This window comes from Marmota flaviventris, chromosome 4 (assembly GCF_047511675.1).
Source record: "Marmota flaviventris isolate mMarFla1 chromosome 4, mMarFla1.hap1, whole genome shotgun sequence".
NCBI lineage: Eukaryota > Metazoa > Chordata > Mammalia > Rodentia > Sciuridae > Marmota > Marmota flaviventris.
This window is the reverse complement of record NC_092501.1, coordinates 9,544,815-9,564,538: the sequence shown is the minus strand read 5'-3', so window position 1 is coordinate 9,564,538 and position 19,724 is coordinate 9,544,815.

The window sequence follows — 19,724 nt, the reverse complement described above, 5'->3', positions numbered from 1 at the left end:
TTGAATTGCATCATGTGTGAGACTCACATAAAACTCTAACAGGGGGAAGCTATAGACTGGACTCTCAGAGGACTGGCATTCTTCCACATGTGCGTTACAGCAGAGGCGTGGGGCCAGGCAGCCAGTAGGCTGAAGGGAGTAATGGGGGAACACTAGAGAATAAGAAGGCACAGGAGTGAGGACCATGAAAGTCACAGGAGGAGTCAGGGTGGCCCTTAGTTGTAGAACACTTGCCTGGCACGCATAGGCCCTGGATTTACTCTTCAGGGCCCCAAAAGAAAAGAGAAGAAAGTCAGGATGGTGGTCACTCCTGGGAGGAGGACACTGTGTGGGCGGAGGGCTTCCAAGTTAGCCAGCAAATTTTCTTTCTTAACTTGGGTTTTTACAGGTGTTGCCTTATAGTCACCACTCGCTAAGTGACTTCCTCACCTCTGGGGGTCATCCAAGGTGCCATGACTGTCATTCATGGCTGTGCTGCCCATGGAAAAGACACTAAATTGGCCACTTCCCACCCAGAATCAAGAAAAGGGCCGGGTCTGATGTCATCTGTCCCACTGTTTTCAGATGGGAACGCTCCAGTTCAGAAGAGCGAGTTCCAAACTCTGTCCCCTAAGTCCTGTTTCCTCCACATCCCAGGTTTCCTATTACACCCTGCATCCTGATCCCGTGGCTCCTCAGGCTGGGTCACAGAGTTCTGCTTTATCAGGAGGGTTAAGATATTAAAATCGGAGTGTTTTCCTGTTTTCTTTTCCAATTACTTCAAAAGTCCAGAGGACTCTGCCAGGACACTTACTCCTGATCAAAAATCTTGATTCTGTATTCACTTAAGATACTATTCACTTATATTCACTGTTTACCAGCTATGTGAATATGAGGTCATAATCTATGAAAAAAAAACTGCAGTAAAGAATCACCCTGGGTTGCACACCAGCAGGGTCAAAAAGAGGAATTGAAATAAAGTTAATTCATTCACTTGAAAAACACAAACTGGGGGAAAAAAAAGGTATAACATGAAAATTGAAGTCTGTGTCCAGTTTCTGCACACCAAAAGCAGAAACAATTTATGCAAACACAGAACATATATGCATAGTCTTTAGAATTATTTTTGCACAAATTGTACTTTGTAGGCACACTGGTATTTATCTTGCATTTTTATTTAAAATACATTTTGTGCAGGGTGGGTTAAATCCTTGGTACCCCCAAAAATAAAATAAAATGTATTTGGGTAATATATATATATACACACATATATATATATATATATATCTCCTAAAATTATATATATATATATATATATATATATATATAATTTCTACTTTAGTACATATAGTTCTACCATGTACTTAAAAAATTTTTTTTTAATTTATTGATGGACCTTTATTTTTGGGGAGGGGAACCTTTATTTTATTCATTTATTTATATGTAGTGCTGAGAATCAAACCCAGTGCCTCACATGTGCAAGACAAGTACTCTACCACTGAGCCATAACCCCAGCCCCCTCTACCTTATACTTTTAAACAGTTGAGTAATATTCCATTATATGTCTGTGCAATAATTTATTTAGCCAGTCCTGTATTGATAACCACTTACATTTACCGTAAACATGCTAAGTGAACATCCTTATCCACAAAGCAAGTGTATCCTTAGGGTAGATTTCTTAGCAATGGAATTGTTAGGTCAAAGTATATGTGCATCTTGAATTTTAAGAGAGATATTTCAAAACATCCTCTACAGTTTCATGTTTTTACATTCTCAGCAACAGTATGTTTAGTGTGTATTTTCCTATATCATTCACAACACTGGGTATCATGTTTACATTCTTCACAATTTAAGTGAAAAACTTCATGTTGCTAATGATTTGACTTTCATTTCTTCAATTATGAGTAAAGCTGCTTATTTTTTCAGATGCTTTTTGGAACTTTAGTTCTTTGCTGTGAGTTAAATGTTTGGCTCTTTCGTTCAGTTCTTTTTCCTACTAGGTCTTCCTTTCTTCCCAAAGGGACCAGAAATGTAGAATGGTGACTCAGCCGCCTTCGAAGACATTGCCCTTTCTTATTGTCATCAACAGGACTGACCTCTTAGGGCACAGCTTTAGCGTTTGTATTTTTTGATTTGGTCACTCTTAAATGCTCACTGTCACACAGTGTGGTCAGATGACATAAGAGAGAACTAGTCATTACACTTTCTTATTTATTTCTATAATTATTCTCACATCCGTAAGCCATGATAGAATTTAACCTAATCATAATAAAATTATTGACACTTTACAAATTATTTGAATTTAAAACTTTCCCTCTCCCAAACCCAGCAAAAGGTGATTAAATGAGAATTTCCATCTACCTCACACCTTGATTTAAAACATAAGCAGGCCCAACTCCTCTGAGACCCAATTTCCCTAAGTGTAAAATAAGGGGGTTGCCTGAGTCTGAAGTTCCCTTTACACCCAGTGTTCAGGAACTCAAATGGAGTTAATTGAAACCAAAAATGATTTGAGACCTTATAGCCTGAAAAGGAAGCCAGGCTCCAAGGAAGAATGATCTTTTATGTGAACACCTGACAACAGATTCTTGCCACTGGTCTTACACATTTAGGCAGGATGCTGGCCCTCCTGCTCCATCTGGGCCTCAAGGTGGTCTTGAGATCCTGGCCAAGGCCACTTCCACAGACTCATGCCTACGTTTGCTGAATCCTAAGTGAGGACCTTCTTTCTGTGCATGTTCAATTGTCCCAAATACCAACTGGGAATCCAAGTCACTCCAGCAAGTCTATATACTGTGTTCTTCAACTGAATAACCATCTTCTGTAAATACATTACTGGTGACACATTGTTATTTTGAGACGTGTGTGTGTGTGTGTGTGTGTGTGTGTGGCAAGATGAAACAAAACAGTTATTATTGGCATTATTTGGAACTGGGATTTTTTCAGCATAAAGAAAAGAGATACAAGTTGATTTGGTTCAATAACATGCCTGGAATCCTAAAAACTGCAACAGATTAAAACCTACCAACTACATCTAAATCCACAAATTCATGTAGTATTTAAAAAGAAACTCATTGATTACCTTTGGATTGTTCTAGGAAACCAGTTCCTTATTTTGAAAATTGCTAAGTGAAAAGAAAGAATAACGTTTTTTTAAATGAACTATCTTTGAAATCAAATAGCTATCAATATCTTTGAAATAAAATACAGGTAAGTTATCTTTATAGATCACAAAAGAGGATGGATTGTTAGCATTCAAATATTTAATTTTCCAGCCAGGTGTGATGGTGCACACCTGTAAACCCAGTGACTCAGTGACTGAGACAGGGGGATTTTAACTTGGTAAGACCTTGTCTCAAAAAAAGGTGAGGGAGCTGGGGATGTAGCTCAGTTCAGTGGTAAAGCACCTCTACACTCAACCCCCAGTACAAAACAACAACAAAAATAAATAAATATATCATTCTTCATCTTTAATTAAATAGTGAGTCCAGGTAATGAGTACTGAGTGTTATTCAATATCATGCGAAGAGAAATAATGCGACATTGTCTTATTTATTTATTTATTTATTTTTGGTACTGGGGATTGAACTAAGGGCACTCAACCACTGAGCCACAACCCAGCCCTATTTTGTATTTTATTTACGGACAGGATCTCACTGAGCTGCTTAGCACCTTGTCATTGCTGAGACTGGCTTTGAACTTGCGATCTTCCTGAATCAGCCTCCTGAGCCAGTAGGATTACAGGCGTGTGCCACTGCACCCAGGTGTTACTCTTGTTGGAAGAATACGCCATCACTTATGAAGGAGTTTTATTTAAAAATTTGAACTTGAATTTAATTAAGCCTTGAGAGTAAACCAGCCATTTACAAGAAGTACAGGGGAAAGGACATAATAAATGATGCCCTGAGGATAATATCAACCAAAGCTGGACTTTTTGAAACTGTACAGGACAATTGGCCAGGTTTCTCCCACAAAGAACTTACAAAGAAAAACAAGGAGGTTTGCAGGGGTTTTAGGGATTAAAATAAATTAGGGGACACATTAACTGATTGCAATGTATGGGCCTGATCTAGATCCAAATACAAAAAATTTGTGAAGAAATTTATATAAGAAATTTTTATAAATTTATAAATAAATTAATATTATTTATTTGAGGAAATGTGAACACTGAAAGAATATTCAAGGCTATTCAAGAACAATTGATATTGCAATAAGTGGAGATGCAGCAGGGGTCTGGTGGTTTAAAGACCTGCATCTCTCAGAGACACTCTGCCAGAGTCATTGATGGAGGGCTTGTGGAAGGCTGGGCTCCAAGTCCCTCAGGGTGGGGTGGGCCGCTGGGGGAGAGGCACCTAGAAACAGCCCTGGGGTGATGGGCTGAGGTACCTGGGGGCTTGTTAGTCTACTTCGTTGGAAATTATTATGAATAAAAAGTTTCTGTCTTTTTTTTAATGGAATAATTAAGGGCTCCACTTTCTGATCTGACCCTGAGCACCTTGTACGATCCTATTGATACGGTTCAATATCCCTGTAAGTTAATAATTAAAATTATTAACTTACAACTCTCTGGGGTTGATATTCCTACAATGTGATGGACTGTGACCATTCCTTCTTATAGTAAAGCTTCTTTGACCTAAGAAACACACTGTGACCAAAGCCACCCTGAGAAGGAAGCTTCAATGCAGCCTCCAGACTGGTGCATCTAGTGGTTGTTAGGTTCCAGGAGTTGCATGGTCACCCTTATCAAAGGCAGTGACAGAGCAGCAGGGTTTTTTTGTTTTGTTTTGTTTTGGTTTGGGTACTGGGGACTGAACCCCGGGGCGCTCAACCACTGAGCCACATCCCCATCCTTATATTTTATCTAGAGACAGGGTCTCACTGAGATGCTTAGGGCCTTACTAAATTGAGGAGGCTGGCTTTGAACTCGCCGTCCTCCTGCTTCAGCCTTCCCAGTTGCGGGGATTACAGGTGTGCGCCACCACGCCTGGCCACAGTTTTAATGAGCAGATGAGACACTGTCCCTATTGCTAAAGTGCCGTGTCTTAACTGCTCCACTTCTGCAGAGGGAGGCTTTCTTGGTGGTGGCTACTGTGAAGCTGCACCATCTTAATGAAAGGCAGCATGAACCTTCCCACTGATCTGTGGCTATTTTCCATAATTACAGGTATCGATCGATAAGAAAAAGTCACACGGAAGTTGATCAGGGAGGCTGGCAAACAGCTCACATGCTCTCAATTCCTCACAGCCAGCAACTTCTACTGCAAAATGGGCAAGAGTGGGAAGGGCTGGCTTGGCTATGTGATGGGAGAGAGGAGTCGCTACCTCCTGCCCACACGCGCTCACTGAGTGGGCCTGACTTGGTGGGAGGATATCTATAGAAGACAATATCGGGGCAATTGGTGAAATTCCAAGGCCTCTAGAGAAGACTCCTGGGCCAATGTTTGATTTCCTGAGAGGCAGACAGTGGTTCTTTGTACTGGTCTTGCAGTTCTTCCAAAAGGTTGAAATAACTTAAAAGTACATAATTTTCAAAAGGGATGGGGAATCTGAGAGCCAGGCACTGCTGGCCCTAGAACCCAGCACTGCTGCGTGGTGGCCACCCACTCTCCCGCTGGTCCCTGTGGCGGGGTTGGCTGAGGACAGCGTATGCCAGGCTCCCTGGGAGTGGTGTAGGGCCTGTGACTGGGGAGAGGAGCCTTCTGCAGCTGAGGAAGAAGTGTTCCTTCAAGCGGTGGGTGAGGAGTGGCCGTCAGCACTCTCTTAGGCCAGATGCCTGGGGACTTTTATTACCCAAACAAAATAACAGCAATCAGAAAAAAACAAATACCCTGTTCAGTTTAATCTTTATTTTTACAGGATTTGGCAGGAGCCATAAGGTCTGGAACGGTAGGCCTTTTGGGGAACTTCGTGTTTATTAAAATGGTCTGGATACCAGTTATTATTCTTTCTCTCCCTTTGAAATGGAATGGAAAATCTCCTGATAAATGGGCAGAGATGGCGTCTAGATTCTTGAAACTAACTGCTCTCCAATCCTTTTGTGCTCTACTACAACATGCACTCCTGGGGCGGCCCTGCCTGAGAGTCCAGGCTCTCTGCTCCCTAGACTTGCTGAGCACGCTGGTCACGTAGATACCTGTATTGGTCATGGCAGTAACAGAACAGTTCCAGTTGGAAGAGTTTGTCTAAACAAGTCTTTAAAATATTACAAATTTTACTACACAGAATCTAATTTATCTTTCTTAGAAGAGGGGTGGAGTTTCTGCCCTTAAAATTTATGCTTTGTTAATTTATAAGTTCCACATTTTCAAAGTTAACTTCTGCCAAATATAGGTGGACCATTCCTGAACTCAAATCCTAAACTCTGAAATGCTCCAAAAATCCAATTTTTTTGAGTGCTAGTTGGTGCTACAAGTGGAAAATTCCACACCTGGCTTATGTGGTGGGTCTCAGACAAAACTCCAGGTGTGGACAAGACATATATGAAGCATAAATGACTTTTGTGTTTAGACTTGGGTCCTATCCCCAAGATATCTCACTTTGTATGTGCAGATATTTCAAAATCCAAAAAATTCTGAAACACTTCTGGCCTCAATCATTTCAGATAAGAGATGCTTTCCTTGTACTGAAATTATCCATAAAACCACTGCAGAAAACCAGCTTGCCATGTTATAATTTAGTTTAAAATTTAAAAAATTTTCAATTGTGGCAAAATACACATAATATATACATTTTCAGTGTGCATGTCTATAGTGGTGAATTTATTGAGATTGTTATGCAGCCAATGTCCAGAACTTTCTTATCTTGTAACACTGAAGCTCTGTATCCCCCAGACAAGAGCTCCTCCTTTCCTCTCCCCTCAGTACGTGGAAATCTCCATTCTGCTGTCTCCATGAATTTGGTCACTCTATCTGTCTCCCTAAGTGAGTCCTGAGGAGTCAGGCAACTGGCTAATTTAACTCAGCATAATACCCTTGAGGGGCATCATTGTAGCACACTTCAGAATCCCCTTTCTTTTTAAGGCTGAATAATATTCCATTGCATGCATACACCACATTTTTTTTTAAGAGAGAGAGAAAGAGAGAAATTTTTAATATTTATTTTTTAGTTTTCGGCGGACACAACATCTTTGTTTGTATGTGGTGCTGAGGATCGAACCCGGGCTGCACGCAGGCCAGGCGAGCACGCTACCGCTTGAGCCACATCCCCAACCCACCACATTTTGTTATCCACTCATCTGCCATGGACACCGGGGCTGCCCCTACTTCCTGGCTCCCGTGAATCATGCTGCCATCAACATGCACATACAGAAATCTCTTCAAGTCCCCGCTTCTAATTCTTTTGGCTATATGCGGAGGAGTGGAGTTGCCGCATCATGTGGTAATTCTGTTTTTAAGTTTCTGAGAGTGGCCATCCTGTCCTGCACAGCAGCTGTGTGATGTCACAGTCCCACCGTCAGCGTGCCAGGGCTCAGTTTCCCCACACTTCATCAATGCTTGTCATTTTCTGGTGTTTGGATGGTACCGCCCTCGTGGATGTAAGGTTAAAAATATAAGTTCAGCATTTAATCACACAATACAAGGCAGTGAAAGAAATGTCTGGAACGAATGTAAAGGCAAGAAGGTCTGACCTCAGGAAGGAATGTCTTTTACTTATTATTTAGCAAGACTTCTGCTGCATTGGAGAGAAAAGACCCAAGCTGGAGAGTGGCCAGCAGAGAGGCCAACTCAGGCAGAGCCCAGGGAAGGACAGGGTGCGGAGCCACAGGGGGGCTTTCAAGAGACCTTGTTGATCACAAAGGAGAGAGAGGAGTCCATGGCAGTAACAGGGCTGCATAAGCAGGTGACGGAACTGAGGGCTCATGTGGAGCCCGGAGAAGGAGCAGGAGCCCGCTGGGAGGACAGTGTTGCCCTGGAGGAGTGCAACAGGAAGCGGAGCTAGGAGCAGAGGCCAGAGGACAGGGTAGAGGGTCAGTGGCCCCAGGACACCACTGAAGGAGATAATGGAGGACTCAGGAGGCCTTTCGAGGATGAGGGATATCAACTCAGCTCTCCCACACAGGTGTGCTGCCAACATCTCACCCTGAGCAGAGTCCCAAGCCCTCCCGACTTTGGCTTAACCTCCACAGCTAAGGCATATAAACCCACAAGTCCTGGGCAGGCTGTCTCCCTGGTCACAGCCAGTGGGGGACTCACAGCTTGTTCCTTTGCAAAATGCTCTTGATTTGTCACTGGGGTGGGGGTGGGGTGGCTTCAGGCAAAAAGCCACCCAGAAAAGCAACTCTTGCTACTGAGGGCAAGCCAGGTGGCCGTGCCTTCTTAGTGGACTAAGCAGGGAAAAAAAGCCCTATGTATCCCAACTGCAGAGCCAGGATAGCACTTCAAACGTGCATGTCACCTTAGGTGCACCTGACATTTTGTCAACCAAACATGGAACCAGCAATCCCCTTGCAGAATATTACCTGGTGATAATGTCAATGTGTTCAACCATAACAGGGAGGAAAGAATGTAGGGTATAAAAATTATTCATGTTCTGAGCATTTGGCTTACAACAGGCCCACCAGCAAGTTCCATTTCTATGACATTAACTATTCCTCATTTATCACACAGAAGTAATAATGTACTTTTAAATATCTATGTGTGTGTGTACCACCTCTTAAGAGATGACAAAGAGTTCAACAAACAGTCGTTGAGTGAGAAAGGACACTTGTGTATGTATGTGGGTGTGTGTGCGCACGTGCACACCAGCGTTTGTATCTGGCCTCGCATGCAAGCAGACACATTTGGTTTTGATTCTTCTTGACCTCCTCTGGGAGTAGTAAAAGCTCTCTCTCCTCCCTGGAGATGATACATGGGTCCACTCTCACCTTTGCAGACACAGTGTTCAGTTTCAGTCACATCTCTCATTGAAGTCAAGGGAGCTGTGTGGCTCTGCCCTCGGAGTCTGAGAACGCATGGCCCCAAACCCTCCAGGGAAATGGGGTGCTGGTGCCAGATTTACTGTCACACATTGCAAGGTGTCTTATTCTGGACCAGGTCCATCCAGAATCCTGATGTTGGTGACTTGCCAGGTCGTTCATCTCATCAGACAGACCTTCCTGTCAGTTATGCGTTTAAGAGGGAAGCACATTTTAGTCCACTAATAAAGAACGGAAATTCACTTATCATGGTTCTAGAGGCTGAAAGGCTGAGATCAAGACGCCTCAGCGCTGCGTCCTCCCATGGCAGAAGGCAGAAGGACAAACAAAGGTGCCGACCTCTCTCCTCAAGCCCTGGGTAACGGCAATAACGCTCCCTAAAGCTCCGTCACACTGGTGCAAGTTGCCCATACATGATCTTCGGGGACAAATTTTGACAAGGCACACAGTAAAAAAGGTGGGTGAAGAACATGGGGAGCACCTGGAGGGGACGTGTGCTCCGTGTGCCAGCACTTCTGTCTGGGCGTGGAAGAGCCAGGGCCTTGTGGAGAGGAAGGGGAGCAGAGGCCTCAGTCTGTGTCACCTTGCACATAAGAAAGGCACAGGAACCCCATCAAGGGGGTTCCCAGTTTTCTTCTTTAAAGGGGTGAGGGTGAAGAGGAGAACTGAAGTTCATGCACATGTATATACATAGGTTTTCTTTAAACATAAATGTCTATATACTTTTTTCATCATTTGACACATGAACCAATCTCCTTGATTATCATGTTTCCACACTTCTAAAGGGGAAAAAAGTTTACCTAAAGTACATACCCATATATTCTCAAAGGAAAACGCGGAGTGACCTTAGTGGAGAATACCTGTTAGTAACGTCAGTTATGGGTATAATTTTAAAATCTCCCTAGTCCTTTTTGTTATCTCCCTTTTTCCTCTAGCAGATCCACTGAGTCCTTCAGAAAGTGCTGGCTGACAGCCCACGATGGCTGCTCAGGCCCCAGCTCTGGAGAGGCACAGAAGTCACAGAGGTCCCTCTTCTCGCAGAGCTGGTGTTCCATCAGGGGAAAGAGCAGCCGTGTGCGGAGAGCAGGGCTGTGCCGAGGATCCCAACACCGTCCAGCTGTTGACAGGGAGGATCAGGGAGCTCTCTACACAGGGTGGGCCAAGGCCTCCCCGGAGCAAGTGGGGGTGGGCGGGTGGGGGGAGAGCTAGTGCCAGCACTCTGGGTAGGTCGGGGCAGAGCCCCAGCAAGGACAAGAGCACGCTGGGTAGGGCCTAATACAGTGCTCGGGTGTGTTCCTCCTCTGGTGGGGTCTGACAGAAGGGGACCTCCAGTCCCGTGGTTTTAGTGATGGAACCAGAATGACTTGATCTTCCCTTTCCTGCTGTCCAGTTGGCCCTGGGTGGCCCGTCTGCTCCTGGTTGTGTGTCTCTGGGTGCATTTCTCTTTTTGCTACCAAGTCCATTTTCTTTGCCTTGCCTTCCTTCCTAGCTGCCGACCTTCAAGTCATCCCTTAAAGCTTTCCCTGAGATGGTCTTTGCAGATGCCTGTTCTACCTGTATGAACAGGTCCTTCCAGCTCTTAAAGTCCAAATGCAACTCCTGTGCAAGAGTCGTTGCCCCAGTGTGGGTTAGATACAAGTCCAAAGGCAGGAACACAGTGGTGTGACCACGGTGGTGAACAGTGGCTACTGACCCCAGGAAGAGGAGGCCAAATGTCCATTAATGGTAGGACGGATAGATGGCAGGAGGGACACATAATGAAATACTATAGAGGGAGGATGAACAAGATAGTCCCACAACCCACAATAGGGACAGATCTCACAAACAGAATGTTCAGTGGAGGGATCCAGATACTTGAGAAAATATGCTGTAGGATTCCGTTTCTAAGGAGTTCAAAAGTTAGCCGACTTACCTGTGGGGATGGAGTCACAATGGCGATGACTTCTGGGAGGGCGGAAGGGTGGTGTGGCCACGTTCTCTGTCTTGCTCTGGGTGCGGAAGACATGCGCATGTTCACTTTGTAGAAATTCACTGAGCTTGGACCCATGAGTTTTATGCCTTTTTCTTTATGCATGTTATGTACTTTTAAAAGTTTAAGCAAAAAAGGTAAGATCAAAGTTCGTCCCCAAATGCTGTATGTTCTCTCTGGAAATTGACCAGTAGAAACCAATTTCCGTGGTGGTGGGAGAACCCAGCCCCTCCTTTTCCCCTTGTGGTGCTGGGGATGGAACCCAGGACCTGTGCACACCAGGTGACTGCTCTGCCACGCTCTGCCCCAGCCTGGCTTCCGCTTTTTAACCCAGGGCTGCCAGGGGGTGCTGAGTGGGTCTGGCTCTCATGACTTTTGACTTCACCTTAGTACCTGTGATTCTCTCTGTCATCCTGTCTTCTCACTCATGTGCCTGTCCCATCGTCTGAGGAGGGCAGATGGCAGAGACCCCCTCTTTGTGGATTGAGAGGCCAGGGAACTTCTAGCAAGTGGATGGCTGGGGATCCCGGTTAAGATCCAGGCGTGGACACCTGGCCCTGCCTTCTGCATATGAGGCCAGGAGCCCTGGCCTGACTCAGGGGAGAAGCCTTGCCGCAAAGGGAGCCCAAAGGGCCATTCAGTTGGGCCCGCGGGGAAGTGAAGATGGCTTTGTCACAGCCATTAGTCATCCGTGGGGACTTTCACCTTCGGTTCTTTTTATATGAGCACCCATCTTGGGGAGGTTGGCTAGAAGGACATTTCTTTCTGGCATTTGCATCCCGTTCATTTTGAGTTTTCATACTTAGAAGCCAGGCTGAGGTGTACAGGGCATCCAGTGTGGCCCTCAGTAAGACTCACCGCACACAGGGGCAGCTAGATCAGAGGGCAGAGGGCGGGCTGGTGACACCCATGCGAATGTGGAAGTGACGTGTCAGAAGCCCTCTAGGAAACCCGAGCGTCACATGCTTTTCTCAGAGGTTTTTGTCACCATCGTTTCTGGATCACCCACCCATGTTGATGGTGACCCTGCTGACCCCTCGAAGCCCACTGGGCCATTCACTCCACACTGTCCTCCGGAGGTTTGTTCTGGTGGGAGCCTCAGTCTTTCTGTCAAGTCTCCTCAGAGTGCTCCCACGGACAAAGCTTACGACCCTCATGCCGCTGTGCCAGGCCTCCTGGGGCAAGCCACACACCAACTGAGCGGATGGGAGAGATGATCTGGCTTCTTGCCTTGTTGCTGGCTTGCTCCATTTCTCTCTTGGGGTGCGTGTGGCTTCCTCTCCTCTCTGGTGGGGAAGATGGGGTTGCTGTATGTGCTGAGCCTCTGTGTGATGCCCCCTTGGCCCATCCAGCTGCAGCATCCAGAACTTTCTCTATTGTACAGAAATGAAGCTCCAAGCTGTTCCCTGAACATGGCCTGTATTTCTGCCTCTACACAGGACTTCATTCCTTTCCCTCTGCCTAGAACTCCTGACCCTTTTACTTTCCTAAAATCAACTGTAGGTCCAAGATCAACTCAGGAAACCTTTCTGCTTCCTTCCTGAGAATACTGTGAGGACTTCACCTGCACTCCTAGCCCTGGTCTCACTCCATCTCATGGTTTCAAGTACACACCGAGAGTAGGAACTTCTGAAGAGCAAACAGGGTGACTGTCCCACCTCTGAATCTGCAGGAACTCCAAATGTTCATGTCATCTTGGTTTCATCCACTCAACACACATTTATTGTCACTGCTCCAGAGAGGCCGTCCCTGGCCACCCCACCCAAAGTAGACTTCTGTGCTACTGAGCAGCTCGCTTGCTTATTTGTTCACCTGTAAATCACCTCTCCAGTTGGAATGTAATGCCAATCTGTCTTGTTCCCCTCAGTGGCAAGAACAATACTTGGCACAGAGCAGGTGCCAGACAGTTGTTGGATGGATATGTCAATCAAGAAAGCAATGAACGGATCATAGATGTGTGATAATAATAGGTTCTGCACAGAGCTTCAAAGAGCATGTAGGTCGGGAGCCCCTGGCCTCTAGGAGAAGTGTTGTTCTGCAGCCCCAGGCTAGCATCAGGGCTGGGTGCCCTCCATGTACCCCAGGACCACCCCTCCTTGTCAGCCCGCTGGAACGGGCATGTTCTACCACCCAACAATGTGGCAATTCTCTGCAAATGTCACTGTGTACTCACCTCTGGGAACAGAATCTCAAATGCAATGAAGGACACAACTCACACGGGGTTCTGCTCTTGACTGCCTTATAGGCATTCAGGGTAAACTAACAGAATTTAAGGCCAACTAAAGTGAAAAGCAATGAAATCTCCACAATTAACTCACTCCCCCAGTTCTGACCCTGCTGCCCCAAACATTATCAGGGAATCTATGGACATGAGAGATCGTGACAGTAGGTGAACTTTTATGACAGATGCCACCTGGGTGGTTAGGAGCCTTTCCCTGCACTAGCAGAGGCTGGTTTGCAAGGTTCCCCTCCTTCAAAATTCCAATCAGATGCAAGTGGACTCTTCCCAGGGCGAAGCGTGTTCATTGGGTGTGAAATGCCCCTGTGCCCGTTGCTAGCAGGTCTCCCCGTTCATGAATTTAGTTTAAGAGGAAAAGTCCAAATTAAATAGGGATCACACGGATCCTTTAAGGATTTTCAGTCCATATTGGTGCATTCTTTTATGGGGGGTGGGGGAGACGGGGTATATGCGCATCAAACTCAAAACAGTCCTGCCCATGAGTACTGGGAGCTGCATACCCACTAGGCCAGGAATTCATTATGCAAAATGACCATTCCACCATTAGCCAAGTGTCCCCAGACAATTCCTCCTCATATGAGCCCTTCCCTGCTCAGAGGCATGTTAACCCCCTCTTACTCATGGAACCTTCCATTTGTTTCTTTCTCTTACTCTCATTTGGCAACAAGAGACCATGAAGGCACCTGCTATTCACAAATATCCACACACTACCCAACACCTAGTCATCCCACCTGTCTACTGCTTTCAAGAGAAAGTACAAGGGAGCAGAACAAAGGACAGTTTCCTAGTGGGAATCCTTAGAACTGCATGCCCCCAAGCAGACAGACTGGTACTTTCCTGGGGTTAGAAAGCATAATTCTTTTACATGCTTCAAATTTACAGCTCTCCTTTATGGGTGTTTCCATTGTTCTTAGTGTATTATGAGCCTGAAAAGCTCAATGTGGTCCAGTTCAGACTCGCTTCTCAGGAATGCTTCCTAAATATTTCTGCCCAGCTCTGTAAAATGCAGCCTGGAGGCCGGGATTTTAGTGTCCACACGACTTGTGAGAACTGTCTCCAGGGAGATCTCTCAGACCCACATGCGTCATTCCTGTGGCCCAGTTATGTTGTTAGTTTTCTAGACCCTTAAGAAAGAAATGCCAAGGAAGAGGACATTCTGATTTGTAGACTAATGAGGTGATCATGAGGAGGCACAGCCTCTATTTTAGACCTTGAGGATTTGAACCTGTGGAGCTTGAAGAGATGGGGGCCTGACTCAGGAAGAAACAGCCAGACAAGATCAAAAAACTGGAGAGAGCTGGGACAGGAGTTTATGGAGGGGTGATAGAGGAGAGGAAGATTGAAAAATAGTCCGGGTTCACCAGGAGGGGTGGATCAGACCTCCCTGGAAGGGAAACGAGGAGCACACAGGTCCAAGTCTCTTGAAAGCAGCAGGTCCAAGGGGCAAACAGGCCAGCTGGCTGTGCACTGGGCAGATGACCTGTGGCATTGATAAAATGTGGCTGGGGAGGCGTTAGCCAAATTCTGTCTTTGTGACAAAATATCTGATAAAAATCAACAAAAAAGAAGAAAGGTTTATTTGTTCATGGTTTTGGAGATTTCAGTCCTGATTACTTGTCCCAGCACTTTTGGTGACGTGGCACATCATGGCAGAAGCTTGTTGACAGAGGAGCTGTCTGTCTTATAGGTGGGAAGCAGAGAGGAAGAGGAAGAGGCTGCGGTCCCAATATCCCCTTCATTGCTTCCCCAATGACCCAACTTCCTTCCATTAGACCCCAATTCCTAATGGTTCCACACCTTCCCGTAGCACCACATGCTGGCAATTGAGCCTTTAACACATGGCCTTGGGGGGACACTCCAGGTTGGCACTGTAGCAGGAGGCAGGGGGAGGCTGGTTGAAAGGCTACTGCAACAATCCCATACACAGGTACCCAGGGCCAGCAGGAGAGGGGGACCCCCACCAGGCTTGGGATGGAGGCTCAGTTGGTGAGCAACAGAACTGCTGCCCCCTGGTGGCCTTCAGAATATACCCAAATGTCAACTAAGGCCTCTGGACAACTGAAGATGGCCCAGGCAGCCCCTTCCCCACAACAGCCACTGTGTCGCAGTCAGGCCACAGACGGGGGCTTCCCTGGAGGCTGGGCACAGCTGCCTGCTCGTCACAGCTGCACAGCTGTGGCCCTGAGGTTTAACTCAGCCTCCAGAGGGGCCCTCTAGGTGGTGGCAGGGACATGAGCTGGGAACAGTGTTGCTGACACTGCTCAGCCAACAAGTCTGCTGGCTTTCCGATCGGGTCCTGCCGCCAGAGGCTGGACGCACAGTGACACTCACAGAACTCACCTGTAGGAAAATTACTATTAAACATATGTTGTTAAAAGCTACCAGTTTCCCAGGATGGTCGCCCACCTTGCTTTTCTGTCTGCCTGGGCAGCAGAAAGTGCACGTTGGAGTTCCGGGCCTATTTAATACTGCTCTTCTGCTAACCTGGGTGGCTCTGTGAAAGGCCCACTTTCCGAGGCGATACCGCCTCCAGAATTTGCCAGCATGCAAAAGAATAATGCAGGAGACGAGGAAGAAAAGCAAGAACAGTCGGGGGCAAGATGGAAGCAGTTGCCGTGACCGGTTGAAGTGTAACTGGATATGGCAGCCTGCTGCGCCAGGCAATGGCACAGCCCGGGAAATGCCGCTGGTTTTCCAGAGAGCCTGTTGTTCAGGTTCAACTCCAACAAAACAAACAAAAATGCGCATAATTGTCTGAGGCCTCCAACCCATTTTATTCCCCATTATACCAAGCAGATCCAGAACGGGCTGCCACTGGAAAGAGGCTCTCTCCTGGGCTCCGGTGAATAACTGTTTATCCACATCCTATTAGGAGAGGCTGAGTTCTTACCCTTCTAACATAACAGTGTCCTGTTAGAGTGGACATTTAAAATGGATCAAAATTCTACGGTCTGGAGAAACTGTTTTAATATTGTGAATTTTAAAGATAACTGTAATTTACCCAGTAACAGAAACTTTTTATTGCTTCAATAGTTTTGAATGGAAATATTTCAACTGCATTGTACATTTCCTTATAATAGAGTATTCTGAATACTTTAGCATTTCCTTGACTATTCAGCATTGCCAGTGTCAAGGTCAACTATCTGACTGGCTTGAAACGGCTGTGTGCTCAGAAGCTATTAAAATGTTTTAGGCTCCAAGCCTTGGACTGGTAGGCTCCACTTTCTTTTTGCTGAAATATTGTTAAGATTCGGATACCTACTTTGGGCAAGGTGTGATGGGGGCAGAACAGTGGAACAGCAAGGCCACACGCTGAGCCTTCGATGTCAGCAAATCTCATGGTCTCCACCAGCTGGCCACCAGCCTGCTCCACTCACTACTCCTGAGGAGGAAGCTGAGGTCTGCTGACCTTGTGACACTTGTCCAGGGTCACAGACATAGTAAGAGATCCTGGAGCTTAAACCCAGCCTGGGTTGTCTTTGGAGTCCTGTCTCCCCACGCGTATCTTTCCCTTCTTTAAGCTTTCTAAGGTAAATGGAAGGAGGCAGCCATTGGTGATGTGGTGAGTGGGTTGCTGGATGTCTGACCTCATTGCTCCTCCCCCACAGGTGTCCAAGGGGTGCTGGGCAGTGCCGGGTACATTGAGGTTGTCAGCCATGCACATGGTGAGTGCTGGCCAGGGGGTGATGTGTGCCCTTCCTTCAGCACCCTCTTTTTCAGTTCTTTTTATCCAAAGTAAACTTTGCCACTAAAAATGTCTTCAGAGATAGAGCTCCACAAATCCCATGCTCTTTCCCCCAACCACAGGCACACATGGGCTTTGGTGTGCAGATTCTAGCTCATTTTAGCTGTGAAGAGGCAACTTTGTTTCCTTTTTTTTTTTTTTTTGAGACTCCATTTATGTTCCAGATGGTGAAGTGCTAGATAAGCAACCTGCAGATGGATAAGTGAGGCCCACCATTCATCACACACCGATAATGCCGACACCTCACAGTCCCCACCTCTTAACAAAGGCAATACCAAAGCAATAACAATGAAAATGCACTTGCTCCGATAGTCAACCGCTCCCCAGACTTCCCCTCCAAACTGGATCCCTTCCTTTCTATACTTTCCTAATGGATACATTAGGGGCATTATCAGAAATACTCATTTCTTAGGGAGGCATAGTGGCGCACACCTGTAATTCCAGCTACTCGGGAGGCCTAGGTACAAGGATTCCAAGTTTGAGGTCAGCCTCAGCAACTTAGTGAGACCCTGTCTCAAAATAAAATAAAAACAGGGCTGGGGAATGTGGTCGGTGGTAGGGCACTTGCCTAGCAAGCACAAGGCTCTGGGTTCAATCCCAGTACCCAAACACCAATTGCTTCAAGCATGATCACCAGCTGCAGCAGGTGCAAACATCTGTAGGTACAGAGGTTGGTCACACTGGTTACTTTCCTAATGTTTTTATTAAAATAATAAATGGAATCATGTTAAGTCACAGTGTGGATCCCAAAACCAGCAGAAAACCAGGGCACTAGCCAGAGTCATTCTTTCTACCGGAGAAGGCACCCCCTGCCACTGCATGGAACTCCCAGGGCCACTGCCCACCTGCAGCATCTCCAGATCTCCCAGCAACACAGCTGTGCTCAGGGCGCCTCCACCAGTGCAAATCCAAACCCACCCGTGTATCTAAATAGCACATCTCCACTGAAATTCCTCAAGATCTCAGGGTTGAAGACACTGATACAGTTTTGGGTAGACGTAGGCTGCAGCAGGGAACAAAACCAAACAAAATCCAAAAAGTAATGAGCAATTAAAATTATCCTAAAATACTTTATTATGCCTTTCTAATTATTTTTCTTTATATACCTTTCTAATCTGTCTTCTGAACTGTCTTTCCTGTGTGAGTAATCTCCAGCTATATACTAGGCAGCTCAAGTGAGAGATAATGAGGATTTATTTTTTCCTCACTTTTTGCAAAGTCGTGTCTCTGCAGATTTGGGGGCGGAGTTCTTTTGGGAGATGTATGAAAACACTTTTACTGCTACGGATTCAGAAGCTGTTATGATAAATCTAAAGTTTTTTTTTTTCCTATTTGATTAAAATTAACATGTAACTAGAATAGACCTGGAAGGAAATTTAAGGTACTACATTTAAAAAATGAAATACAATAGCAGGAATAATGTGCAAATATTTTAGAATTAACCTTTCAGCAATTCAGACTGTTCTTCAAGAAAGTGTCATCCCTGTACATCCCTTAATTATAAAGTGACATGGCAATTACCCCAGGAAATTGACACAGCCCATGGTAATGAGAAACTACAAATTCACACATATGTAGAGTACTGTAATGCTTTCTAGTAATAGAAACTTTTTATTTCTTTAAATATTTTAAATGAAGATATTTAAGTTGATAAATAAAGATGGAATTTAAAATCAAAGACAGAACTAGATTGCCTTGGTAAGGTAGCCAGCCACTGGCCATTTCTCTATTAAATGTGATTAAAATTTAAAATTGCCTCACCAGGGACTGGGGATGTGGCTCAAGTGGTAGCGCGCTCGCCTGGCATGCGTGCGGCCCGGGTTCGATCCTCAGCACCACATACAAACAAAGATGTTGTGTCCGCCTAAAAAAAAAAAACTAAAATAAATAAATATTAAAAAAAAAAAAATTGCCTCACCAGCTATGTTTCAAGTGCTTAGTATCCACATGTGGCCCACAGATACCATAAGGGTTTCTTAGAGCCACCATAACAAATGACCATAGCCTAGACAGGGTGGTTTTATAAGTTTTGTGTGATTCCTTCCATAGTCTTATAAATCTAAACCCAGATCAAGATGCTTCTTTTAATCAAAAAGAATAAAAAATCAAAGTTTTAAGCACATGCTTTCTCTCTCTCTCTCTCTCTCTCTCTCTCTCTCTCTCTCTCTATATATATATATATATATATATATATATATATACACACACACAAAACTTTAAAGGTTAATAAACTAACTCTCCTTAGTAACAGTTAACTTCCAAATTATAGTCTGGCCACCTCTCAATTTAAAAAGATTTGGACAAGCACATAGAACTGTATCTATCACTGAGCTAAGAGCCTTAAGTTCTGAATTGACAAACCTAAAATGTTGTTTTTCTTGTGTCATGATCAAAAAGCTCCATTAGTTGAGAGATGCTATTCAGACTTACTGAATACTGAATTAACATAGTGGGATGAATTGGACTTCATGAAGTATTCATGAGTTCTCATTTAACGCTAATTAAATTTAAAAAAAGGCCTATGTTAAATGATTCTAAGACCCTGGCTCAGACTGACAAGCATAAAAAATTAAAGTTCAAGGAGAATTCAATCCAAAATCATAGTTGAATTATGCAAGTTAGGAGTACGTTTATGCCTTTTCTTATAATGGATGACTCTAGTTGCAACATTAAAATAAATTTTAAAAATCACTTTTTTGATACTGCATTTAATCAAACTTTAATGATCCTTTGATCATTGAACAAAAAAAATTGTGCCAGTCACTAATCGTTGCTTCATGCATGCCAGACCAGTGAAGGATGCCTCTATCTTTTGAGGGGGCTGAAACACTTACTTTTGAGCACCATTGCAAATGCCACAGAAAGTAAGACCTGCTGC